We start from the raw sequence: 27,828 nt of genomic DNA, 5'->3' as shown, positions 1-27,828 counted from the left end.
AAGTGCTACACTGTGGGCTAGAGCTTGTGTGCATGTGCGCAGGCACGCGCTTACGAGCAGAGGCGCCATATGGCTTCCTTATTTCGTCATGGGTCATCAGCTTTCAAGATACAAGAGCTTTCTTTCACATTCCTGAAGTCGATAGCTTCCTTGTTGCTCTTTGTTACTACAACTGTCCACAAGGTGGTGGTGTTCCCACATTGTATATGGAAGCTACTTAATATAGACAACATAGAAGTTAATACAGCATAGTGTTGCTTCCTGGCCAGTATTGTATCGACACGGCTGGTGTTTGTATGTCACGACCGTTTAAAAAAACAAGCATTGGCATAGCCAATAGGTCTCACTTTTGGGACCTTATAAGTATTTAGTTATGTAACTGTTGCATGGCTAAACACTTATAAGTTCCCAAAGGCGAGACCTATTGGCTATGCCAGTGCTTGTTATTTTAAGACTTTATGATCACCTCCAGGAGCGGGGCACCACTGATTTACTGCAAGGGATAATCTAGTGTTTAAGAAACGCACAAGAGTGTCCTCAGCTAAGGATTTATTTCCAACAGAATTCCTGACCAGCTATGTATGTATGAACCATTTCAAGGTTTTTACTTTTTTGTGGTGTCCATTTGGGAGGTAGTAAATGTCACCAAGATGTTACGTCACGGAGCTAGTCGTGCAGGGCCAGACAGACTGAATATCACCTGCGATAGAGGCATTGTATCTGTGGGTAACTGCACTCTTGAATTTGTGTTCCACCAAGCTTACCTGCATTGGATATGTCGCCATATAAGAGCACGTGCACCAAAGTATTACTTTTGATTTTTTATATGTACGGTCATGCACCAATGGATCATACAATATTGGTCAAATCTTGACTTCTCATGAAGAGCATAAAGAGCTACCGTCTATATGCATTGTGCTGGGACGGGAGGCTGATGAGAGGGGAACAGCATAGGAATCTTCCCTAATCCCCATAGTGGCCTGAAAACAACATGAACATGTAGTAAGTTGTATACAGGAAATATCTGAAGATCACAAACCAAAAAAAAGTTAATTTGTTGGTTTGGGTGTAAAATTGGGCACAGCCAATGGTATTTCCTTCCTAAGAATTTTAAATGCTGCCTACATAGATGTGAACTAATTTATTTGCGTTCTTCTATTTATATTACCAGGACCAATGCAGCTTTTTAGGAGAGGCACTTATAAATTAATGGGACTGAGTGTTGATCCACTATTATTTTATTAGTGCCACATAATCAAATGCCTGCTGTTTTTGAACCAACAATGCTATAGTGGTCGGAATTGGAATATGACGCCGTAAAACCTTTACCTCCTATTACTAACCCAACAACTGGGGCCAAAACACACACACACAATACTGGTCTATTGAATGTGCATCTTATGGAACAATAAGATTTGTTATTGCTGTTTGTAAACAGCACCCCTTTAGGAGTGTACAATTCAGTAATAAAAGTTTGCCAGAGCTGCCTGATCACACCCAGGTGTGTTCATATGTCAGGGATGTTCATGCTAACTTGCCAAAGGGGTTTGTACTTTTCCTAAAGCCCCTGAAGAAAGGAACAAGGTAAAAATACCTCTGTAGCCGCTAATGGCAGCTACAAACTTTCACAAATGATTGAACTGCCCTGCATTAGTTCCTAATGAAACGTATGCCCTAGCACTCCATATTCTGTCACTAAGGGGGCTTTTTAGTGACGTTCTGGTGGTGCTATTCTCTTCTTCTTATTTCCAAGGTGGCGATAAGCCACTTAACGTGGCTTAACGCTGCCTTGTAAATAAGGCCCCTTTTCACGCTTCACTTAGCGTGAAAGGGGGGTGAAATGGGTGTTGCCATGGGCATTCCACCGCAGCACCCATTGTTTTTGATGCTGCCCCATATTTACCGGGATTGTGCAGCGCAAAAAAATAAGACCAGTTACAACCTGGTTTTAGGATTGCGATACGAGGAAAAATTATTAATTTCTCCTCGTATTTTGCTCTTTCTATGTGTGCTGCATTCTGCAGCACACATAGAAAGAGCAAATTGCCATTGTTTATTGTTTATGTGCAGGAAGGTGTTCCTTCCTGCACATAAACAATCACCCCTGCAGCTCAAGCACCCTTGCAGCATGATGCACGGGTGGCCGTGCTGGAGCTAGGCTGCTTTTTTAGCTGGGGTGCACCATATTTTTGTAAATATGGTGTATCCCTGCATTTAAAAAAATGTCTGAGCGCAGCATTACCAATTTTGGAGTAACACCGCTCTCTGACATCATATTGTATATATCCCCCTATGTGTTCTTGATCAGGAAAAATGCTAGCATTTCACCCTGAATATCCATTATGTAGCCACGGTACTGTCATTTTTGCCAACCATATGCCTCTATTGTTTCACTTCTGCCTGTTCTCAGTTCCTATTTTTCCAACCACGGGTATACAGTGGCCAACAACATCTGTTCTTCAATAAGGTCTGTGCTGCCCTAAGCCACCCCAGTGACCACAACATCCGCACTATCTCTTTAAAGGTCTTCAGTCTGCCCCAGAACTGGAAAAGGTATGGCTTTAATCCATGTTAAAAGTTTTGTGAGTTTCTTTATCCTGCTTCTACTCAATGGTGTACTCATAGCTGTCTTTGTCCTTAAGCCGATGGACTGGAATCTGTCCAGAGTTATACCAGTGGCTGAGGTTAGTTATTCGGATCTCCACCTTTTTATTTTCTTTAGTGTGATGACCTAAGTGTGACGGGTTGCCTAAGTGTGCGTCCCCTCCTCACTGTCCAATGGTATCTCACTGATGAGACATAAATATCCCGAAACTGGTCCGCAGTTGTTAGCTTTCCCATCTGGCTTGGTGGTCAGGCTGGACTGTTTCTATTGGAGCTGGACTAAGGATACGTTGCTTATGGTTGGCTCTATCTAAAGTGGCCTGGTGGGCAAACAAGACATGGACTGAATACAGCCATGAGTAAGTACCAAAGACAGAGATTAATTCTAGCATTCCACAGATCACTTTTTTGTTTTCCTGCATCTTTCTCATTGGCTTCGTAATGCCTAGTTACCAAGTATCTTTTTTTTGGGCCGTCAGAGCTAAACAGTAGCCTTCCCCCATCTGATCTGTTATGGATTTCAAGGCCTTAAAACCCATCCTGTCCTTCTCCACTTTGGAAACGCTAAATTGATTTAGTTAAATTAGTCTACTGTCAACCTAGTTGTTTCAAGTATCTGCAAGTTAATTGACCATGATGAAAAGTGCACGACAAATGCTCCTGGGAAAGGTTTTTCATCAGAGATACGGGGTAACCACCATGCTGTTCATCACAGTTGTAAAGTGCGCCTGTACCCAGTGCCACTAGCACAGAACCTGCATAGTGTCCCTCTCGCCAGTGACATGAATTATGCTTGTTTCAGAATTCACTTCACTGGGTATCCTCTGTTAAGTCTGCGTTTGACAGCACAGCTGTCTAAATAGGCCTGTTGTTTCCAATATACACTACTTCCTTCCTTCCTGTAACAATGTTATCACTCAGTCAATATTTTTCTCTCTCATCCTGATCACCCCTTCTCTAGGCTTTCATTTCTGATAGCCCTTTCATCTGCATACAGACCTCGCCTACCACAACTCATCGTCCCACTGGAGGTGCCAGAACTGGCACTATGGCCCCTTCAGCTCCAGATCCTGAAATTCCTCTACTTTCTCTTTCTGTCCGCCATTTTATTATGTCCCCTCAGTTCCTCTACACAGGCCTTCTATAATAAGCCTCTGCATAATTGTATGTATATATTTATTTATTTACATTTTTAATGCACAACAAATGCAAGTGGTCTAGCTCCTAGGTGCAGATCTTAAATTTGACAGTCAAATCAGTTTCATATCTAGTCTGTTTCTTACCTGTGCTTATTTCTAAGCAATTCCCCATCCCCCCGCACCTGCCCTATTTCACTTCCCTATCTCCTCTTTACCCATTTTTTCCTCCTCTAAGAAAAAGGGCATGTCTGTAGATCACTTTCTATTTTCTATTCCCCTTCTCTTGCATCCATATCCCCACTAGTGCCTACAACTCTTCCTTTTCAGTTTTTTCCTGCCTTCCTCCTTAGCCCCCTTTTACCTTATACCAGGTGACAACCACATCAGTACCGGAACCTTCGGGTACCCTAGTGGCAGAGTGGTCATTCCATACATGTCAACTTTCAGGAATAATTAAGAAGGAGGTGTATGAATTAAAAATGAAGGGAATTAATTTCCTCAGTAAATTTGCGTTGGGGTGGAGCGCATTTTAAGTGAGGAAAAGTAAAATAACATAATTTTTCAAAAATTGTGAGTTTTCGGTCTGGCGTGCATCGTTTCAGCAACTAGGGAACTCGGGGCATATTTACAAGACCCTAATGCCACAGGCCCATCACATTTTGTGACGTTCCTGTGGCAATAATCCCTTTGCCTTAATTACAAGGAAGCGTTAAGCTCAGGCTTTTCAACATCAGTCTAAAATTGGTCCTTCTGTATGGAGCGGAAACCTGGAGGACAACAGTGACCACAAACAACAAAGTCCAGACCTTCATCAACACCTGCCTGAGGAAAATCCTCAAAATCTGCTCGAACACCATCAGCAACAACAACCTAAAGCAGTCGATTTTCTAACTCCCGGCTTATGAAGAAATCATGAAAAGACACTGGGGTTAGATAGGTCACACCCTACTCAAGCCCGCATCAAACTCCACTAGGCAAGCACTGGCCTGGAACCCTCAAGGGAAAAGGAAAAGAGGAAGGTCAATAAACACCTGGCGCCGATTGCTCAAAGCTGACTAAAAGGAGATGGGTTTCACCTGGCCTCAGATTGAAGGATAAGCCAAGAACAAAGGTGGCTGGAGAGTCCTGGTTGATGGCCTATACCCCAGGAGGGGTATTAGGAGTAAATAAGTAAGTAATAAAGATAGCCTACTATTGGTTTTACATGTCGGAACAACTGAGCGAATGTAACATAAAAAACAGCTAGCACTTGCTGGAGAGGTTGTGGGAACGCAGGAACACTGCTGCATCTGCTTTGGCGTTGTCTAAGGTTAATAAATATTGGGGTGAAGTCGTGAATGACCTAGACATTCTATTTGACAACAGGGTCCAAAGACTTCCAGTGTATGTCATACCAGGGTCGAGGATCGCCTTTCTTTCTCCCTTCAATCCATGAGAGGCAAACTCATGTTAGTTCTACTATGTGTGGCCAAACGTGATTTTGGGGGCCTGGAGAACTGCTACTATGCCAGATCACCAACAGTGGTTGTACAAAATATGGGAGCCAATGGGCATGGAAAAAATGTCCATGATACTCAAACACAAGGGAGATGAATTTGCAACATGATAGAAGCCTTGATTAAACGTTCTATCTTCAGAGTTCAGAGAACTGAACTGCGCCCACTACCTACGGTTATTAAGAGTGACCACACAGGGGAAAGAGGACAATAGACACAACCAACTTGCTCAATAGCACCATATATGGGTCATCACAAGAGCAAAGCTACAACAGGGGCCAGACAGAAGGGGGGAGATGGTTGGAGAGGGGCGCTAGGGGAGGGAGAGGAAGGGAGGGGCATGTTGGCGGTGGTTTAGCACCTTATTTGGTCTTATGTTTCCTTGGTTCCTTATTAACTTACCCACCGGCCAGGTGGTTGTAGGTGGTGTATTTTGTTTTGTTGTTCCATTGAAACCAAATAAAGCAAAATTGACACTAGAATGTATTAGTCACGCATTTGTAGCACCGTGACCACCATGTGAGGTGCAGTTGACACTACTTTTAAGATGTGATCGCTGCTCTGTTAGTGAGTGCACATTGTGCTGCCTGCCTGCTGTCTGATAAACGTTGTCGCTCACCTCTTTAATAAAATATTCACAAATATGCCGCGACAACAGTAAACACAGAACACTAAAGTGCTTACTTTTTCGTGCTGCGGGCCCAATACCATATGGTCTTGTTGAGATCCAGGGCATGGTGTAAATGCAATGAGGACCTTGCAGTGACTACCGTTAAGTGAATCGGGGTGGCGCCTTGCCGTTGTTGTTTTGTGGCAACGCCCCATCCATTATGTGACTATACAGGTGTCTGATGCAGCAGTTCTTGTTTTCCTTACAGCGCCCGCCTCCATCAGAGTGCTCCTCATGTGATCCACCCATGACCTCTGCTGCTTAATGCAGATGAGAGTGAATAAAAACTACTTACCTGCTGCCCTCCATGTTTGTTTGATCATATTATGATTTGTAGGCAGGTTTTTGAGTTTCCATGATCTGTTCATCATTTAAAATAGCAAATCAGTTTATTCATTTAAAAAAAAAAAAAACAATCAAAAGATACAAATAATCCTAAAAATCATGATACATGATAATATTCTTATCCTACAGATGGTTCAAACAGTACATTAAGCCAAGCTTATAAAAGTGTGATTAGGCTTGGCTTATTGTACTGTTTGAACCATCTGTAGGATAAGAATATTATCAGGTATCATGATTTTTAGGATTATTTGTATCTTTTGATTTTTTTTTTTTAAATGAATAAACTGATTTGCTATTTATTTACACTTTTGATGCTGTCAGGATTGTCTTTTGGATATATATGGTCTCACTTTCAATGATTGCAAGTAATATGAGTGAGAGAGAAAGAGTGGAACAGATTGACGCAAGTGGTGGTTTTTTCTCCGAAGGATAAACATTTTGAGATATGAAAGGGTGGGTAGACAGAACGGTAAAGGAAAGATGGATGGAAGTATGAAGAGATGGATAGATGAATGGAGGCATGAAACGATTAAAGGACGGACAGGTGGACGGAAGATGTGATGAAAGCACATCATTTAGAGTGGTTAGGGCTTTCTTGCTTTGCTTGCCCAATGGCATCTGAAGTATGGATCAAAGTGATCCCTGGAATAGCCTGTGCACTGGGGAGACATTCTGTACAGAATTTTTGATTGTAGAGCAATGATGTTGCACACGTTGAATAAAGGGAGAGGATGTGGCTTACTGCCACAGTTGCCGACTATGGAACCGGGGAACCAGGTTTGAGGCCCAGCGTCGGCTCAACATCCTCTGATTCTGGGCACATCACTTTATTCGTCACTGGCCTTAAAAATAAACTTCCCTTGTGTAATTTAACTGGTGCTCATGTAAAGCGCCCCAATGCTTTTGGATCGAGCCCGTGCTGTACAAAATAAAAAAGTTCACCTTGAGTGAGAATTGGAGGTGTATCTAAAATGGAGAGGGCTTCTCAGCCTCCAGCAGGCGGCGCCAACAAGGTCTATAAGAGGTGAGAGCTTGGCTCTACCACTTATTATGTGTAACAGGACACACTTAAGTAGCAGGTTTGGGATTGCTTGCATGTCTTTGAAAGTACTGCTTTGGCGTCTTTCCAAACGCGTAAGATGCCCTCTACGCTCTGTATAGTTCAGTGGATTTCAGGGCCGGACTGGCCCTACCGGGCATCAGGCATTTCCCCTGGAGGCTGGAAGGGTGGGTGCCGGTTTTGCAAGGGGGGGCAGTTTTGTTACTGGGAGCTGGTTTTGCAGCGGTGCTGCTCTATTGGCCCCATGTAACAAAAGCGACAAGCAGGCATTTCCAGCCTCCCAGGGCGAGGTAGTGCCTCCCCACGGGCTGGGTCGAGAACTTTCCTGGGCTGCTTTGGTTCCCCAGTCCGCCCCTGGTGGATTTGGTTACATGACCGCTGAGTTCTGAAGTGGCATGCATGGTGTTGAAAGACATCTAAACGCGCATGCATAATTTGGCGTAAAATTAGCTAGAATGGGAACTAAAAGCAGCCCTGGAAAAAGGTAATACCAGCCACAAAATACTCCAAGCGTGTCAGCTTATCACGCAAGCCTTGGAAACCTCGGAGGCTGGGATGCAGATAGAAGGGGAAGGTGAAGTGCAGGTGAGTTTCGCTTCCACAGAAAGACTTGGGGGGGGGGGGGGCACGAAAATTGTACAATTTCCGAAATTTTCAAATATATTGCACAAAAAAGCCATAGATTTCACAGACAATTCTCAGAGAGTGCTATTCAATTTCCCACGTACTTAAGGGTATCCCACAGTACCCAAGAGCAATATTTGTCAATAACTGCAAATCATGTATGTGGTATACGACACACTTGATTCACAGCAAGCAAATATTTGAACTACAGAAGAAACCACACATAGAGAAAATAACAGGAGAAATAACAGCATATTTAAAGAACTGTACCAGTTAAAGTTGTATTCAAATGTCTGTCCCAGAAAATAAAACACCATAAGAAATACAAATGATAGTTTTCTACCTTGCACTCTTAGACCGGGGTACTTCTAATATATGTCTTTTTGGGGGGGATTTTAGAAGTTTTGTGAACGTCAAATATTACACACAAATTCATCACAATCTCCAAAATTCTAAACAAGCTTCCATTCACTGATGCTTTAAGAATAAAATAAATAAATCGCCATGCTTTCGCGAAACAGCACAATAAGATGTGAAATTGTGACAATATCAAAAAAGTTCAAGGGCTGCACCACATCAAACGGACTTTGAAATACATTTGACGCGTGGATCATAGGGACAGCCCGAGTTTTATTAACAAATTCAGTATTTTAACAACTAAAGGACGTTATTGGGAGGACATGCTTTCATTATGCTACAAAACTGCTGGAAAAAAAGGTTGATATCGTCCTATTTATAAATTAAGTCTTCCAGATAATGATTCACAATGGAACCATCAGATGAATTTAAAGGCTTCTGTCAGTTTCTGGATATTGTTGTTTTATTTGAGTTTTTTATTTGATGTACAGTAAAAAGTCAAATAATTTGGGAATTAAGTTACTAGGCCCATACCTAAAGGAGCCTAAAGTGATGTCAACTTACCAAGGGAGGTTACAGACCAGGTTTTTGACCGGTTCTACAAGAGGCAGAACACTCTTCAGCGCTGGTGTTCGGAATTTGTTACAAGAAAAAACACTACAAAACTTTCATAAAGAATTGGGTCTTCAAATGTTTGCAGCAGAAAAATTATAATAACCAGCCAGTTAATGAATGCTGATGTTGCTAGTGATTTTGCCAGCTTAGGGCTTGGTTGAGAGGGAGAGTTGTGGAAAAGCCCTGATTGAGGAATTGAGCTTGGCTGTTTCAGCACAGCGTTTTGCCATCTCTTGTTTTCATTGGTGTCACTGTTAGAAGGATGCTGATGAGTTCAAGAAAAGAGATGCACACCTGGTCGTCCTTGTTTAATCCTTTCTTAACCAATGCGGTTTCAACGGCGTGCAATAGCCTGCTTCGCGCTTCGTCTCAGTGCGCTGTGCCAAAATGAACTTTTCCACAAGGAACCTCTTTTCCGATTCCGCCAGGCTGCACTGACACATTTTTAAATTTGAATCAAATGAATCAATTTATTTTCTGCTTTTCTCTTGCGTTATTCTTCATTGTTTAAACCATTTTAATCCTTAACTCTTGTTTAGTGGTCAATTCATTTTACTCAATTGTTAGTGGGCGTTAGAGTTTCACAAAAGCTCAGGAGTCCAACTTGGGTTCCACATACCATGACGTTTATTGAAACAACCCAATGAATTTCGGAAAGTAAATTCCCTTCTTCAGGGGCATCATAACTGGTGGGTCCCCATGTTATTTAAAATGAAACTTTCCTTTGTTCCTTCACAGCGTGTAAAAACGCTTCTGATGCGAGTGATCAATGAAAAAAAGACCTCCATATTTAGACACTGAGTACTACAAACAGTCATCTAATGTTGGAATGCTAAGAATTTACGGAAGAAGAAGCAGAAGACAGTTCATCACCTTCTCCGATGCATCATCATACTCTGACAGTTCCAGTGACACGGAATGATCCACTAGCACGAGAGATAACCAACAAAGACAAACTTAGCAACCGGCACCTTTTTTAGACAGAGGGAACAGTCGTTCCAGAAGCAGAGGAAGAGCCTGACAATGGTACAATCCGCCACCAAAGCATTACCAAACAAACCAATACCAAGGAGAAATAACAACGAGGAGGAGAGTGTACCGGTGGTAGAAGAAGAGAAGAATCTAATCTACAATTTGTTAAAACACAACCTTTCAACAGATGAGACCAAAGTATTACAAAAAGGACTGTCGTTCATACCTACAGTAAGACCAGACATAGGACAGACTAAACTTGAAATTATTCAACTGTTTGCGATTAAAAGTGTACTTCTCCGATAATCCGGGATACACACAAAGGAATTACTCAGGACTGAAAAATCCATCAACCTTCTTTCCCAGTACAACAAATATGCCTATAGAACTACTAACGTTCGAAAAAAAAGTACTGCGAGATCTTGAAAAACTTGACAAAAAGAAGATATACACCAAATGTAATCTATCAAAAAATGAAAAACAGGCGCTAGAAAAACTAACGAAGAACCAAGATATAATAATAAAGCCTGCGGACAAGGGCGGCGCCATTGTGATTATGCATCGTGAACGGTATGAGAATGAGGTTCTACGTCAAGTTTCCAATGAAGAATACTATCGAGCAACCGAAGAAGATTGGAATAAAATCATCAAAATAAAACTGACTACGTTAACATCAATTGGAGAGGAAGAAGGTTGGTTGTCGAAAAAAAAAAGCACAATACATGATTAATGACAACTCTAGGACACCCATAATGTATATACTTCCAAAGATATATAAAGATCCACTCAATCCGCCAGGAAGACCAATAATTTCCGGAGTCAATTCCATATTAGAAAGACCCGCAAAATATGTTGATACATTTCTCAAACCCTTGGTATGCGAAACAACAAGCTTTATAAGAGATACAATGCAAGCAATTGTACTCGTGGAAAATCAACCATTTGATGAAGAACAGGATTTACTAGTAACATTAGATATAGTTAGTCTATATTGTAATATACCGCAAGAAGCTGGTTTGGAAGCACTTGAATTATTTTTCGAAAAACGTGCACGACCTCACAATGTGCCCACCACATACATATTACAACTTGCTGAGATATGCCTCAAATACAACTTTTTTAACTTCAATGACAAACAGTTCTTACAAGTGAAAAGTACTGCGATGGGGTGTCCTTTCGCCCCAGAAATGGCCGTAATGTTTATGGCCCTATTTGAGGAGCAATGGGTATATGGCAACAATCCACACGAAGCACGTATTAAAAGCTGGCATCATTATATCGACGACGTCTTCACGGTGTGGACAGGCACAGTAGAAAATGTAAATGACTTCGTAATATGGCTAAACAACAGGAATCCCGACATCCAGTTCACTGTGAATTTCAGTGGAACTGAGATGAACTTTTTGGATCTAATGATCAAACACCAAGAAGGCTGTTTATATACTGACCTTTATACTAAAAAAACAGACAGAAACACACTATTGCATTTCGAAAGCTTTCACCAAGGCAACCTCCGAGAGAATTTACCTTTCAGTCAATTTTTAAGAATAAGGAGGAACTGCTCAAAAAAAGATGATTATTTTAAAAACGCTGCTTTACTTCTGAACAAATTATCAGAAAGGAACTATCCAAGAAGGCTGCTCGAAAGAGCAATGAAACAAGCTTGGTATATCCCTAGGGATTCCTTACTTACACCTAGGCAGAAACAAGAAAAAATGCCAATAGTGTGTGTTACAACATTCTCAGGTGCCACTAACGAAGTACAAAAAATTGTACGAAAAAACTGGAATACTGTGAAAGAACTTGCCCCTTTTGCAAATAAACCCATCTTTGCATTAAAGAAAAACAAAAGCATTAGAGACAAGATAGTGCGTGCCAACACTGAAGTGAAAAAAGAAGTCCATACACTACGAACAATGTTGTCTTTACCCCCTATTAAAGGCGACAGGAGATGTGGCAACTGCATTTCGTGCGACAGCACGATCGAAGGCAGTACATTTACATATGGGTCCAAATTTATAAAACACGAGGAGTTCACAAATTGCAACACACATAATGTAATTTATTGTGTGTTATGTCCATGCCCAACAGCATACATTGGTAAAACCATACAATCAATTAAAAAAAGAATAACGCAACATCGATCTAGAATAAGATGTAAGACTCTCAATGCACCAATGGTATCCCACTGCATTGAAAAGAACCATGGGCCGCAAGACATTCAATGGACAGTCTTAAGACACGTAACCGGAAAAAACATTGATAATGCTTTATCCAGAATTGAAGCAAAGATGATTATGTATTTGGCTACCATTGAAAATGGAATGAATGAGATGACTGAGCTAACACATGTTAGCTAACAGTAATAACGTCCCAATACAGCTAAAATCATAGAAAAACAGTAACTAACAAGACCAGAAACGAATGAGACAACTGAGTGAATATAGGATTGTAGAACACCATTCCCTATGTATCAAAAATAAAAACAAGCAGTGTAAACATTCCCTGTTAATTGGTACAAATGAGGGAGGATTTAAGCGCTAGTAACCAGCTTAAATAAAGCACTACTAACAGAAGAAGAGGCGAGGCAACCGGACTGTGTGCAGATCAATGCGCAATAGGAAGATTGTAAACGAGATTCCATAAACTTCATCAAAAAGATATGAGTGAAAACTAATCTTGTGGCCATCTTGAATATTATATAAATCTAAGAGATAGACCCCCCCTAAAGATAATTAGAGGTCCAAGAGAAGGGGGGAAGGACAACCAAAGAAGAAATCTGAAAAAACTCTATCAGGACCTATATTACTTTAACAGAGACTTATACAAGTTCTCACCTGCCAACCATAATAAATTGATTGAAAATTTAAACAAAATAAAGTATTATTTAGTAACCATTTTTATTTTTTCCACTTTTTTTTCATTTGAGTAAGATCTATTTAGAAAATAACATCCATTATTTTATAAACACTTCACATACATATTCATTTGGTGATATACAAAACAGAAAACACTTATTTTTAAATGTACATAACCCCGTCACTAATATATTGTGCTATATTAGTGACGGGGTTATGTACATTTAAAAATAAGGTCCTGATAGAGTTTTTCCAGATTTCATCTTGAATATTATATTCAAAAAATAAAAACAAGCAGCGAAAACATTACCTGCCAATCGGCACAAATGAAGGAGGATGCAAGCACTAGCAACCAGCCTTTTAAATAAAGCATTATAAACAGAAGAAGGGGCGAGGCAACCTGATTGTGTGAAGATCGATGCGCAACATGACGACAATATTCTCAAAGCTTTATTAAAAAGACATGCGTGACAACTAATTCTGTGGAGACCTCGAACTGCAGTAAAGTTGTATAAAAGAACCTCTAAAGAAAGCACGTTTCCTAGCAAAAACAAGAGGTCAGGCACTGAAGAAAAGACATCTTACGTATTAGACGCCCGAAACGGAATGACGTCATACGTTGACGGAAGACGCCGAGTACCTGCTAAACATACATAATCATGGATTAAAACGCCAAGGGACACCTAAAGAAGGAACCTGTACACAAGGAAGTGGCTTCGCCGAGACCAGCATAGAATACAAGAACCCTAAAGCAAGGTATGGAAAGCGTTACGATCGTCTAAATGGAGGCATGTCACAGATGCATGCTCACAAACGATGCATGAATAATGTACGAGGAGAGGCACCCTGAACAGAGGCACGCAGGGTAAAAAGTAAGCGGAGTCTAATCTTCCGTCCTCGTTAAGCAAGTATAATCTAACAAATTAATTCACTCGGCACATTACAACTGTCACTTCACACAGCACGTTAAAATTAAGCAGAGTCGAGGCCTCCTTCCTTGTTAAGCGAGTAAAGTCTAACAAATCAACTCACTCGTTACTTCACACAACTCGTTAAAATCAAGATACCCTTAACAAGGTTAGATTTGCCAATGCCAATTGTCCGTCCCTCACTATAAGAAATGTGATTATACACAATAATGCATGCCAGCCCCAATATAAAGTTAGTGCAATATGCAGGAGCATAAGGCTTCTCACACCATTCATTCATCCCTATATTGTGGAGACAGAAGAGAAAACAAAAAGAAATAAGGCGCTCATGGATATGAGAAGTACAGAACGCTGTAAGCCTCGGTAGGTGGTTGAGGAACTAATTTCTGAACAAAGCCCTTTAATAACAACTGTAGAACCACTAGTCATTATGACATATGTTTTTATTTATATAGACTGTGATCAATCGTATTCAAGGAAGATTGAATATTAAGTACATGAGTAAAAGAGCTCAACCAAATTTTGTCTTAAAAATACCAGTTGAAAACACACACTTTTATTACAATCATGTTTTTATTTGACACAGGAATTAGACGTCCTACTCGAAAAATAGTCCGTGCCCTGATGAAGACCTTCCATTAAAAACCTTCGGTCCACTGATTGTGAAGGTCGAAACGCGTTGGCGATTATATTTACATGAGGTCAAGAGTTAATAAGGACTAAAATTTCCATCAAATAATTGATGTACATTTGACCTGAAAGTATAAGCTCGAATCGAAAATAATAAAAATAGTCTCTGACCACTATGGGACCTATGGACAAGTGACTATTGAGGACAAAGAAAGAAATGTCCCTTTACTAGATCTAAAAAGTAGGACTTTTTCCCAAAGGAAAATTACAGTGTTGCGAAGTGTTTGGATTTGTAATACATTTTGTTTGTATAGACATATGCGGATTTATGCAATTATCATTGATTGTATTGTTTATGTCTTTTTATATGTTGGTATTATAAATATTGTATATGTTGTTGCTCTGTCATAAACTAAACTATAAGGGTTCGCTCAAAAAGTATGTCTACAATAGGAACCTTAATTACAAAATAACTTTTAAAAAATCTACCAAATAAGGTAACCCAGAGTTAAATAATAAAAACTTCTGTGGTAATAAGTAAAAATCGAATTTGTGGTTTCTGAGGCATCCTTCTGTTGAAAATTTACTTTACGATTCCAGCCTCTGAATTCCATAACTGAATCACTCCCCTGTTGTATATACCCGGTAGCTTGTTTACTGGCTCCTCATTGGAAAGCCTACCCGCTCCTCCCTTCCCTTCCCCCCATCCCAAACCAAACTTCACAGAGTTGCGCTCTTCATTTATTTTTTCATGGGCTGCCCAAGGCGGAGGGCAAAGTTAGCCGCGCCGTAAGTTTAATTGGAATCCCGTTTAGTGTAAACGTGAATTATGGGCCCAAAGACACAGCTCAGAGCTGGCTCTCTCGGCCTGCAGTTCGCCGTCACTGTTAAAGCAAGCACAGAAAGAGGCACGCAGCTGAGAGGCCAAGAGTGCACAAACACGAGGGCGCGCAAACCAGAGGCTCGTGTGACGCCCTAAACAACCACCTCCCGCGGTGTGAAAACTCCGCTTCATAACAGCACTTCTTTAACCCCACCCCTGTTCACAGGCACCCACTATTAGGGTTATTACGGTTCTCCATTAACATAGCGCTTCTTTAACACCACCCCTGTTCGCAGGCACCCACTATTAGGGTTATTAGGGTTCACGGGCTCCAGATTTCTTTAACAAGAGATGTCTGCAGGTGTGTAAGGAAAAAAAGACAACTCTCCAGAGCGGGGGGAGGGAGAGGGGGTGCAGGGAGGGAGGAGGGCATGGGGTTTGTGGTGGGAGTAAAGGTGTAGGGAGGTAGGGGGAGTGGAGGTGGTAGTGGAGGTGGAGAGGAGGAGTGGAGGTCGAGGGTAGGGAAAGGGGAGCAGAGGTGGAGGGGTAGAGGGTGGTGGGAGTGGAGGTGAGAGTGGAAGTGGAGGTAGGGGAAGAGGAGGTGTAGGGAGGGAGGAGGGAGTGGAGGTGGGATTAAAGGTGCAGGGAGGGAGGGGGAGTGGAGGTGTTGGTGGGAGCGGAGGTGGAGAGGGGGAGTGGAGGGGAAGGGAAAGGAAAGGAAAGTGGAGGTGGAGGGTTTGGAGTGGAGGGAGAGGGGAGTAGAGGTGTAGGAAGGGGTAGTGTAGGTGTAGTGAGGGGGGAGTGGAGGCGGAGGAACTGCTTAATAAGAGTAATCAGGAGATGTGTATCTTATCAATACATCTATCCTTGCTGAGCCTTTTCGGTGTGCGAGATGCGCGTGCAATACCACTGCAAATTGTGCTCTTTAAACAGTTGGGCACACTTCACATTTAACATAGAGTGGGCTGAGGTGTAGCACTGAATATCATATTTCTTCTGCTATCTTTGAGATTAGACCCCCAATCACCACTACACGCTCTGCTGGCAGTATTCGCTCTTAAATATTGTAACTGGTTATATGACTAGAGCCTAGGCAATTTGGTTTCTTTTACTCAAATGAGGCTCCATGAAAAAAACGTATGACTAATGTTTTAGTTTCTCTTTTTATCTATGCTGTCATTGCTAGTAGTCTATTCACATTGTCTCTCTGAATATTTGGGCAACTAATTTCTTATAGCCTTTGCTTAGTTGAAACATCCAGAGTAAAACCTTACACAAAAGGTAATTAGACAAACCCCTTACCTAAGTGTTCCGAGAAAGCACAGAAAAGAGCATCAAGCGGGGGTGGGAGGCTGAGTCAAATTACTAAGTACAGAACTGCTGTTATGAGGACCATGACCCTCATCATGTAGTACATTACCAGGTGCATGCTTGCACATACTAATACAATTAGAAAGTAGAACGCGTGGTGTTTTATGGCATAGGTGTTATGGTGTGCGGTATTAAAACATTTGATTGTGCATCTTTACGTGTCAAGTCCAATTTTCGGTCGATGAGCAACAGGGAGCACCTGGATGGCGCGGTCTTCCTCCTGTTCTTGCCCTGCGGGTCTCCAGCCAGTTCCCCAGCTACGAGTCGACTGACTACACCCATAGCGAAGCACTCTTCACGAACCCCCACTTCCTCCAAGAAGCTGGCCAGTTAACGGGCCAGGCCACGTATCTGACCTTGCAGAGCAACTGGCAACTCAGTCTCTGCTGCCAGGGGGAGCAGTCTTTTCCTCTCTAACCGGGATCGGCCGGACAGGCGCTGAAAATCAGAGGGGAGCGTTGGAAAGTGAGCGACTACAGCAGGCGCGAGAATAAAAAATGGAGCCGGAGGAGCCCACGATAGAGGCGCGTGCATCACCTCAACCATGCCGATGTGGTCTCCCATCCATCAGCGGATCTGTTCCTCCAGGCGCACTCTCTCCACGGGGGAAGCGGGGGAGACGAGGAGCACATGGCAATGCTGGAAGTAGCTGCCCAGCACTAGATCCCGCAGCGCGTCCAGCCCGCGACCCCGTGGCGTCCCGTCCAGGACTAGCACAGCTCAGGATTGTTCAGGGTCTACCATCGGTCCGGTGAGCCTCCGAAAGGCAAGTGCACCGGCCCGCAGCAGATCCCCCTTTCCTCCGACGCTCCAGTACAGGCTCTCAGCACTTGCAGTGTCCAGAAACACTAAGAAACCTTGGAAGCAGGGCAGCACGCGCTCCCATGCCTGGGCAGAGGCAGAGCTGAAGGGTGAGGACATTGCCAAGTGCACCGGGAGCAGCGACAATCAAGAGTCCAGGTGACAGCAAAAACACGATGATGTAAACTACTGTACGGCGCGGCACCATGACGTCACCGTCGCTGATTTGTCTCTTTGTACAAGATCAACTATCCTTAAAAGCAGCGAAAGTGAAAGCATAACGTTTAAAGTGCACCAGGGCCAGAGCGACCGCCATCTGTTTCCTATTACCGGGCGCAATATTTGGAAATAGATGGCGCTGATGCTCGCTCCCGAGCACCCTAGGCCAGAGAACAGAGAAGGCGGGACATGCTCTCGTCTTGGGCCAATTGTGTGCTGTCTTTCTTAGAAAGACGCATACATATCCCAATAGCAAGTAATTGAAAAAAAGCACACCCACAAGCGTGCGTGTGGAGTTTAAAAGCCCTTAATAAATACCACACAGAGCAGCACATGTGCGCTGGCTCAGGCGAGACCTAAAAAGATGAACGTTAAAAGAGCAATACGTGGACAACAGAAGGTTACATCCAGAGCGCATACATCTATTGCGATTAATAACTCGTTCTTATAGCTCAACATATGGTGTTGAATAGAGATATTAATTTTTTTTTTTTTTTAAAACCTTAACGCGAGACAAGAAATGAGGCCGGAGTATTCGTCAATGCACTTCAGTAGGTCAATCATGACATGTTCATAACGTCACCGACAACATCTCAATTGGCATTGCAGTTAGAGTCAGCATAGTCATAGGCAAACATCATGGTCATCTTAAGTACTCGATCATCTCGGAGGTAAAGCTCACTCCTACCAAAGACTGATAACACCATAAAGAAGCCAGAAACAACAAGCATTTGCAATGCCATAGGTCTCACAATTGCGAGATTTAGAGCTATTGGCATTGTAAATGACAAGGCCTTTTATTTACGTTTAAAAAAAAAAACATAAATAAAAGTAATTGTCATTTACAATGCCAATAGCTCAAACTCGCGTAAATGCGAGACCTATTGCATTGCAAATGCTTGTTCTCAATTGGATCAGTGTTGGGACAGCCCTGGTGGATGTCGGAATGGTTTTCCAAACCCTGGGTGCATAGATGGAAAAGGCCTGCAGTCTTATTTGTTTCTTTTTTACACTTCTTAATCTGCAGTCTGATGGTGTCCAGGCTGCGGATATGCCGAGGACGGCCAGGGATGGTGAGCTTGTCTGCAAGATGATTGGGGGTGATGGTTGTGATGGCTTTGAAAATTATACAGCTAGTTTTACATGTTGTCGGGGCAGTAAGAGAGGGCCAATGGAGTTCTATAAGGATGGGGTTGATTTGATCGTATTTCTTCAGGCCGTTGATGAAAAATGTATGGCGAGTAGGATGCATGGCTGGAGTCTGGGAGCAAATGGAGTGGGATCTTTCTACCACCCAGATACAAGAGCACAAGGCCTTAAACAGCAGTACTGAAATTGTTTTCAAGAAGATACAGCTTCACCATCTTTAGAAGATAGAGCTGGTGCCAGCCTGTCTTTTATGTCTGTAGCAATGTGTTCCTTGAGGGTGATGTTAATGCCCAGGGTGAATCCAAGTGACTTGACATTTGGTGAAAGTTGAGGTGTGAAGCTGTCAAGGTCTATTTCATTGGGCCATGTTTGTACTGTTCCTTGTTCTTGGCAAAAGAAAGGCACTCTCTTGTGGTTGGCTTGAGTTTCAGGTAGGTGCTGGTCTTCCACATCTGCATGATGTGCTAGCAGGGTTTGAGGCACTGCATGTCTAAAGCAGACTTTCAAGTAGTACTATGTATCATTGGCATATTAGTGAATCTTGATGCTGTTGTCTGTAAGTATGGCATCAAGCAGCCTTATGTAGAGGTTGACAATGACAGAAAGCAATATAGAACCCTGGGGTACTATGCAGGTGATAGGCCTTTGACACTGAAGCCTGAAACTTGCATAATTCTTTCTCCCTACAGAAAATAACATAGCTAAATTGGATGAAGCAAGTTTGACACTAATTGCCTTCAGGAAGCACTTTTCTGTAGGTGTAATTGTCAAGATTGTAAATGGTTGGAAATGGCAAATGCATGTTAAGTGTAGGGAGTTAAAATGTGTACAGCTAGTGCACGCAGACTGCAATGCTACTGTGCAATTAGTTCATTTCTGCAAGTTGTTGCTTTATTGGGATTTCAAGATCTTTCATGTGCTGCTTTCTTCTCAAATGAAGAAACAAAGAGAGAAGAGCATATGCTTCCAACTTTCTTAGAAAAAGAATGGACACAGGAAGAAAAAGTGACTTTGCCAGGATCGCAGCTCCTCTTTGTTAACGTCAAAGCACATAGCACAGAACGACTCACTTCCGAAGGAGTAGCTCGGCGCTAGGCGCAGACAAAAGGAAAGACAACTTTTCAGAAGAGCCAGGTTTTCAACATTTTTTTAAACTTCCAAATTCAGAACAGGGTCGAATGTGGTGTGGAAGGTTATTCCAGAGGTACGGGGCTAGATAGAAGAAAGAGCCACCACCATACCTGGAGGTAATAATGCGGTGCAGTCTTAAGAAGGCTTTATCCATGGACCTCAGAATTCTCCAGGGGTGATACCAAGAAAGCCGGGATCGTAGGTAAGACGGGCCATTCCCCATTAGGGATTTATGAGTAAGACATATCCATAGGAATTTAAACAGAGTGCGCTTCTTGATAGGTAGCCAATTTAAAGCTTTAAGTGTGGGTATTGAAGGGGCGCCAGCAGGAAGTTTATAGACTAGGCGGACTGCAGTGTTTTTTGTACCACCTGTAATTTTGAAACAAGAATCTTGTTGGCTGCCACAAGAAGCGAATTCCCATCATCTAGACAAGTAGTGATGAGGGCCTGGATCAATGGTCTTCTGGAACCTATAGGAAGCCATGGGCATACTGTTTTTTTAGCAACCACAGCATATTGAAATAGGTTACGTATCACAAACAGAGGTAACCTGTTCTTTCATGGACAAAGTGTTATCCACCAAGATGCTTAGGTTTTTTACTACTCTTTTGGGCAAGGAACCGGAACTAGTCCTATAGGACACCAGTCATCGGACCAGAGTGCCCGCGCTTTGCCAAACAGGAGAATTTCAGTCTTTCCTCCATTCAGTTGTAAGCAGTTGATGGTCATCCATGTGGCCACCTTACACATGCAGTCGATGAATCTGACATTAAGATGACAGGATCCTGCCCAAAAGAAATGATAAATTGGGTGTAATCAGCAAACTATATGATTTCAAAACCGTAAGCACAAACAATCTTTGCAAGTGGGGCCACATAAATATCAAATAGAGTAGGACTCAGGGAAGAACCCTGAGGAACCCCTTTGTCTATGGTCATAGTTCTGGATTTGAAAGGGTGTAGTGAGACCACTTGGGTTTTATCGGCCAGAAAATCTTTAAGACAATCTAGGTCCTTCCCATAAATGCCTATCTCATACAGTCTCTGAATAAGGATGGAGTGGGAGATGGCACCGAAGGCAGCTGACAAATCAAGTAAAACCCGCATGGCTGGGGTGCCTTCATTCAGAAGTCATCAGCTGGAATCCATTACTGCCATAAAGGTGGTCTTTGTGCTATGAGAGGCTTTAAAACCTAGTTTTGACGAGTAATCATCCTCCAAATATTTAGAAAGTTGTTTATTGACAAGACCTTCCAAAATGTTGCCAAGAAGCGAGGCAGGCCTATTATTCGCAAGGTCAGGAGGATCTGCATTCCTTGCTTTAAAAAAAATAGGGATGACCAAGGCTGATTTGCAAAGCTGTGACATTTTAGCTGGGGACCTGCCTCTAATCAAACGATATTCCTCCCTGGAGTAGTACTGCCTATATATCATGATCGCATCTCTGTAAAAAGAAGCCAAAGTCCTAACGACATTTGGGTGTAGACGGGGGCAGACAGGCAGCGTGCCCGCGCTTTCATGGAGCTTAATTAGAGGAACCGGCTCTTAATGCCACTAGACCGCTAACTGAACCAAGATGGTGGTCGTAACTGTCAACCCAGAAGTGTAAAGTGGAGGCTCTTGCTCTCTCCGCACAAACGGTAAAGACCGGAGCAGACCCGAGAGCCCATGATAAAATAAATCTCCGCACAAGGTGGTGTATTTTGTCCCACTGGGTGAAAGTCTCATAACTTCTTTCTAAATTGGCTTGCATGCTTCCTTACCAACTTGCATGGTTTAATGTTTAAGTTACTGAATACTCCGCTTTAACATTAGATGGTCGGCCGACGTTGTCTCATGTTTGGTTATTAGGGCCTGTAGTGTTATGAAGCAGAGTTCTGGAGTGCCAAATTTTGTTTCTTCACATCACATCAAACAGGAAGGCTGATCTTAAAATCAAATTTCCAATGTGCATTTTAGTGACTATACTACACCTACCCTAACCGTAATGGTTAACAACAGTGAAAGGTGCGTGAGGTCCAACGTTTGCTCTACGGTACATTTATGGGCTCCTACAGTCTCACTTTCTAGTTGCCAGTAAGAGAATGAGATGGCATCTGTTAGGTCTTTGTGATCTCAACCCTCTGAGTCAACCTTAGCTCGAGTCTAACTTCACAGAACAGGAGAAAACGCTAAAGAGAAAGTGTGTTTTCATGTCACCAGGAGCATCTCAAAGTACAGGTGCTGGTCATTGAATAGTAGAGTGTGTACATTATTGAAGGAAATATACAAAAAGAAGGTGTATGCACTTAGAACTGCACTTCCTATTTTCACAATGCTCTTGCACTTTAATCCTGTGAATTTATAATTAAGAAGAACTAACAGCTGCCATAATCAAGTTCAATTCGTTCTTAGATCCTGCTAAATCTAATTAGAATGCTGCTAGGACCCAGAGGTATTTGAAGAATCGTTGATATTTTATGTATAGTCTTATAAATTCTTTATATGACACTTCGGGTTTGTTCACTTTTAATAGTGATTGTTATTCATTCTTTTTGTATTTTGTAAAGGTTTTAAATAACCATATACAACAAAGTTCTTCTAAAGATTAGTACAGTGTGCTTCCTCCCTGGTTTAAACCGCATTACAAAAAAAAAGCATTGGCAAAAGCTAATAGACCTCACTATTTTTGAAGAAGCAATGGCTTTCACATTTTCATGCCCTTTAAAATCTGAAATTGGCACTTTCCTGATGCAGGTTGCAGTACCGCAGACTGTTACTAGAAGTCCCTCGAGTTACACACAAGGGGAAACAACCATTACAACGCACTACCTTCACAATGCAGTCATTACAACGCAAAATGCTTTACATCGCATGCCATTACAACGCAGCCATTACAACGCATGTCACTACAATGCATGCCATTACAACACATTATAAGGTAAGTAATGGGAAATAGTAATTTGTTCCCCTACACTATCCAACACTTACCCTACTGTTGCACTCACTGTAGTGGCAATAGTAATTTTTACCTGTGCACTATTCAACACTTACACTACTGTTGCCGTAAAGGTATTATGCATTGTAATGGTATGTGTTGGAATGCTACGCGTTGTAATGGAATGCGTTGTAAGTGTAGTTTCTAAAAATGCGTTGTGATGGCATGCGATGTAAAATCATGCGTTGTAATGGATGTTGCGATGTAAAAACTGTGTTGTAAAAGTTTGTGTTGTAACGTGTCCTGGTCCACAAAAGTACAGCCTGCGGTACCTAAAGTCCGTACTACAGATACCATAGGCATAATTTGCCTATTTTTCACTAAATTGGCCCATCATGGCAGGTGTAAGAAATATGTATTGCAGAGGTGGCTTATTTATGGTGCCTATGGTAGGCGGGGTATTGTAGGTAGGCTATAGATGGAATCCAGGCTATTTATGGTAGGTAGCTTTGGCGGCATAGGATAGGAATGTTAGTTATAATACGGTAAGTATTATAGGTAGGTACGACAGAGTAGGCACGGAAGGTTGGACATGATAGGTAGGTAAGTATGGTAGGTACATATTATAGGTAGGTTTGGTAGGTGGGTATGATTGAAAGGTACGATAAGCGAGGTATGGATAGCAGGTATATAGGTAGGTAGGCGAGAGGATGTGGACTAACGGCTAGGGCGGTCAACCTCAAATCTGGGGAACCGGCTTCGTCTCGGCTACAACGCTCAAAGGCCTGTGATTCTGGGCAAATGACTTAATCTCCCCGTGCTTACCAAAAATGAATGTGCCTTGTGTAACGCAACTGGTGCTCATGTAAAGCGCTCTGATACCTTTGGGTCAAGTTCGTGTTATATAAAACTCCGTGGGGGAAGAAATAGGTATGGTTAATAGCTTTGGTAAGTACTCTTAGTAGGTTTGGTAAATAGGATAGTTTAGGTAGGTACAGCAGGTAAGTTAGGTGTGGGAGGTAGATATGGTAATGTAGCTATGGTTGGTATTGTAGGTCACGAATGGTAGATCGGTTTTGGAGGCAGGTAAGGAAGCTTACGTACGGTAGATACTGTTGGTAAGTATGGTAGCTTAGGTATAGTAGTATAGGTATATAGGATATAATAACATTTCCATCTGATATTTAAAAGTTTGTGCTATGGAAACAATCTCTAGACTTCAGATGATCGCAGTGTTCCCGCGAGACACAAACACACACTGCTAGAACGGGTTGTTAATAACCAAGCACACTTTCTTCTTACAGATCAATGGTTTCTATGTGTGTAGGTGTTTTTCCTTCTTTTTCTTCTTATCATTATTATTGTTGTTGTTGTTGTTATTATTTTGAAAGGGCCCCTTGGCTGAACAAATTACATAAGCAGAAAGAACAGTGTTATAAAATTGAGACAGAAGATGATGAACTCAAAAGTCATAAACAGTAAAATATTACATAGTTACAACTTTGTCAAAGGACGGGTGCTTTAGTTATTCTTTAAGAAAGCCCGCCCGCACAACTTTAGTTTGTGAAAAGAAATTGAGGCAAGTCCTAAAACATGTTACCATGGCAGCAAACAAAAACAAACAAAAGCGCATAGAGTGAATGGCAGTGTGACTTTATTTTATGACAGGCTTAGGCACCCCAATATGAAACAGTAAAGACATGTCACAAATGAAAGTGTCAATGTTCCATCACAGTAAAATCAGTCAACACAAACTGGGTACCAATTGATGTTGCATCTGCAGTGTAACCAAAGGACATCTTGATCCAATTACTAAAATCTAATGGGAACACAAATGGGACAATGTACCCATCCTCAGAATGCCTTCACCTTGACGGACAACCCATACAACCAATGGCAAACCACGAAAAACACATGCAACCCAATGGTTAATGATGGTCGACCTAAAGCTAGCTCTCTCTCTCTCAATCGCCGCCTCTCTCTCTTTCTCTCTTCCCACCCTCGCTCTCTCTATTTCTCTCTCTCTCTCTACCCCCTCCTTCTCTCTCTGTCTTTCTCTCTCTCTCTCTCTCTCTCCCTCCCTTTCTCTCTCTCTCTCTCCCCCTCTCCTCTCTCTCTCTCTCTCTCTCTCACTATCTCTCTCCCCTCCCCCTCTCTCTCTTCCTCTCTCTCTTCCTCTCTCTCTTTCCCCTCTCTCTTTCTCTCTCCCCCCTCTCCCCTACCTCTCTCTCTCCCCCTGCCCTCTCTCTCTCGCTCTCTCTCTCGCTCTCTCTCTCCCTTCCTCCCTTCTCTCTCTCTCTCTCTCCCTCCCTCTCTCACCTGACAGCTGACGAGGTGGGAAACATGTTATTTACAACACAGTGTACTCGTACTTTTCATATTTCAAATGGTTTCCACACACATATATTTGAGGATACAGGGAGATCCTGCAGATTCCCCTAGTCACGTGATTTAGAATCCAGGGCTACAGGTTCAAAGATCAAAATGACTAACTGTGGCTATGTTAAAAATAAAAGTTGTTTTGGGAATTGGAATGCATTTATGAACAACTGGCACACCACCAGTTTACAAGTTTCCTTCTCCTAAAAAAAAGAAAAATATACTTTCCATCACTCGGCAGGAGGGACTTTTAAGAAGAAATGTTAGTAGGACATCTCTACATTTTCTCAAGTCTGAAAGCCAGGGCGGTCTAACAAAAAAAAGGATAGACGGGAGGTATGATAAGGTTTAAGAACTAAGCATACTTATGTTTTCTCTTATAAAAACATACACATACATAGAGGGATGTGTGCCCTTTTGTCCTGCTCTCCTATTACAATATTCTCCTACGTCCTGAAAAAGAGACGAGATACTGAAAGTGACCATTTGTGTTTTTACCCTTCTCCAGCGCCCATCACAACATTTTCATTCTGCCATTCTGTGTCAGATGCTTCAAGTAGCTAATCAAAAAATAAAAATTAGCAAATGCAGCCCTCTTCTTTCAGGGATGAAAAAGCATGAAGCATAGTTTTAAAATGTGAAGGGTTTCACTGCATGCTGTGGTTACAGAGTCATCAGGGCTCACTGTCAGGTAATAATTCTATGGGGTTTTTCACTGCCCTGGGTGAAGGATGGGTTGGTCTAAAAAGCCCTTGTGTTTTGTGTATTGCTGGTCCCAGGTGAAACCTAACTTACCCGAGTTAGCCCCTGATTCACAAGGAGCCTCCACACTCGTGGCTGAAGCCCCAAGGCAGGACTGGCCATACCGGGCATCAGGCATTTCCCCAGGAGGCTGGAAGGGTGGGAGGCTGGTTTAAATCTGGGGGCCGGTTTTGCAGCAGTGCTGCAATGTCGACCCCCAGTAACAGAATCAGCAGGACTGTCCAGCATAACAGCTCACTTTTCACTCTCACTGCAGAGTTCCTTGTATATCCAGCAGTTTTCAGGCAACAATAAAAGGTTCGAGATTGATATGTCTGGTGGTTTGTCTTCCTGCTGGAGAGAGATCGGAGCTTTATCTATTGGTAGTTTTGACTCATCTAATCCAGTGCAGAGGGTTAATATGTCTGCTGCAAAGAAGGTGTACCATGCAGATCACAGAACTGTATTTAATGTGCATAGCTCAGTGGGTTACTGCTTTGGTCACAGATCCTTCAGTTACTTGCAATTCATAACTTACAATAGTAATAAATCTAGCAGAGTGAGCTACAAAGTGCCATCAAAGACCTGTATGCAAAATGCATGGTGCAAGTTTGAAAGTTTTTATTTTCCCCAGTCTTCCCTTATTCTAATATTGGTAAAATGGGTTTGTTTGGGTAGAAACACATTCTTATTAGTAAATCCAACCACTGTGTTACTTCTTGAATCCTGAGTTTGTGCTTCTTCAGACCAAGCACTCTTAAAAAATGCTTCCCAGTATGGATGACGTAAATCCTACATCTTGTATTCCCTTTTGTCTTATGTAACATTCTCTAAATACTGTTTTGCACATGTATGATTTATTGTCTCTGTATGTGTGCATGATGTAAAGTGCTCTGACTCCCTAAACTGGTATGAGAGGCGCTATAAAACAAATGAAATACATGTGAGAGGAGCTATGGCGAGATGAGGGGCACTATTGGAGGGTGATAGTCAGGGAATAATTGAAGTGCCCCAACAAGGTTGTCGTATTCTTTTGCACTGTCTGTAAGGTCATCATTTACTGTGCTCTCAATGCTAATACAAGTGAATAACTAATGAAAATGTGTTGTAGACTTACCATTTTTGCAATTTTGTTTGCCAAATTTTCTTGGGGAGATAAACCCCCCCCCCTCCCAATCCCCATTTTTAATGGCCAGGCTTGTTTACTGTGCTCGCTACGCACGGTACTGGGGCTGGCCTGACAACATTTGTCAGAGCTGCTTTGGGTTCCCAGTTCGGCCCTGGGAGGCCCGGCAGACATGGGGGAGTCTCCGCACTCGGGGCAGAATCTCTATAATGGGATTTCTCATTGCGGAGATTCTGCCCGAATGCGCTGACTCCCTCGTGACTGCAGGGCCTCCGTCACGAGTGCGGAGATTCCGCCTTGAGTGCACGGATTCCCCCGTGACTGCAGGGCCTCCGTCACAAGTCTGGAGATTCCGCTTTGAGTGCGCGGGCTCCCCCGTGACTGCAGGGCCTCCGGCACGAGTGCGGAGATTCCTCCCGAGTGTTCTGACTCCCTCGTGACTGCAGGGCCTCCGTCACGAGTCTGGAGATTCCGCCTTGAGTGCGCGGACTCCCCCGTGACTGCAGGGCCTCCGGCATGAGTGCGGAGATTCCTCCCGAGTATGCTGACCCACCCGTGACTGCAGGGCCTCTGTCACGAGTGCGGAGATTCCGTCTTGAGTGTGCGGACTCTCCTGTGACTGCAGGGCCTCCGTCACGAGTGCGGAGTTTCCGCCCGAGTGCGCTGACCCCCCTGTGACTGCAGGGCCTCCGTCACGTGTGCGGAGATTCCACCTTGAGTGCGCGGACTCCCCCGTGACTGCAGGGCCTCCGCCACGAGTACGGAGGCCCTTTATGAATCAGGTCCTTATAGTTCAACACCCAATCACTAACTCCCCACCTGAAGATAGACCTCTTCTGATACTGGCCCAAAACTACTCCCTAAAGGTTC

General features: G+C 42.8%; 1 protein-coding gene across 2 annotated transcripts in view; it reads left to right on the top strand.

Annotated features, from left to right (window-relative positions):
* PRX (periaxin) overlaps nucleotides 1-27,828 on the top strand; it is a 293,671-nt gene that overhangs the window by 215,243 nt on the left and 50,600 nt on the right. The gene's annotated exons all lie outside the window — the stretch shown is intronic.

The sequence above is a fragment of the Triturus cristatus genome, chromosome 9, assembly GCF_964204655.1.
Source record: "Triturus cristatus chromosome 9, aTriCri1.1, whole genome shotgun sequence".
Lineage (NCBI taxonomy): Eukaryota > Metazoa > Chordata > Amphibia > Caudata > Salamandridae > Triturus > Triturus cristatus.
This window is presented reverse-complemented; position numbering and strand designations above follow the sequence as displayed.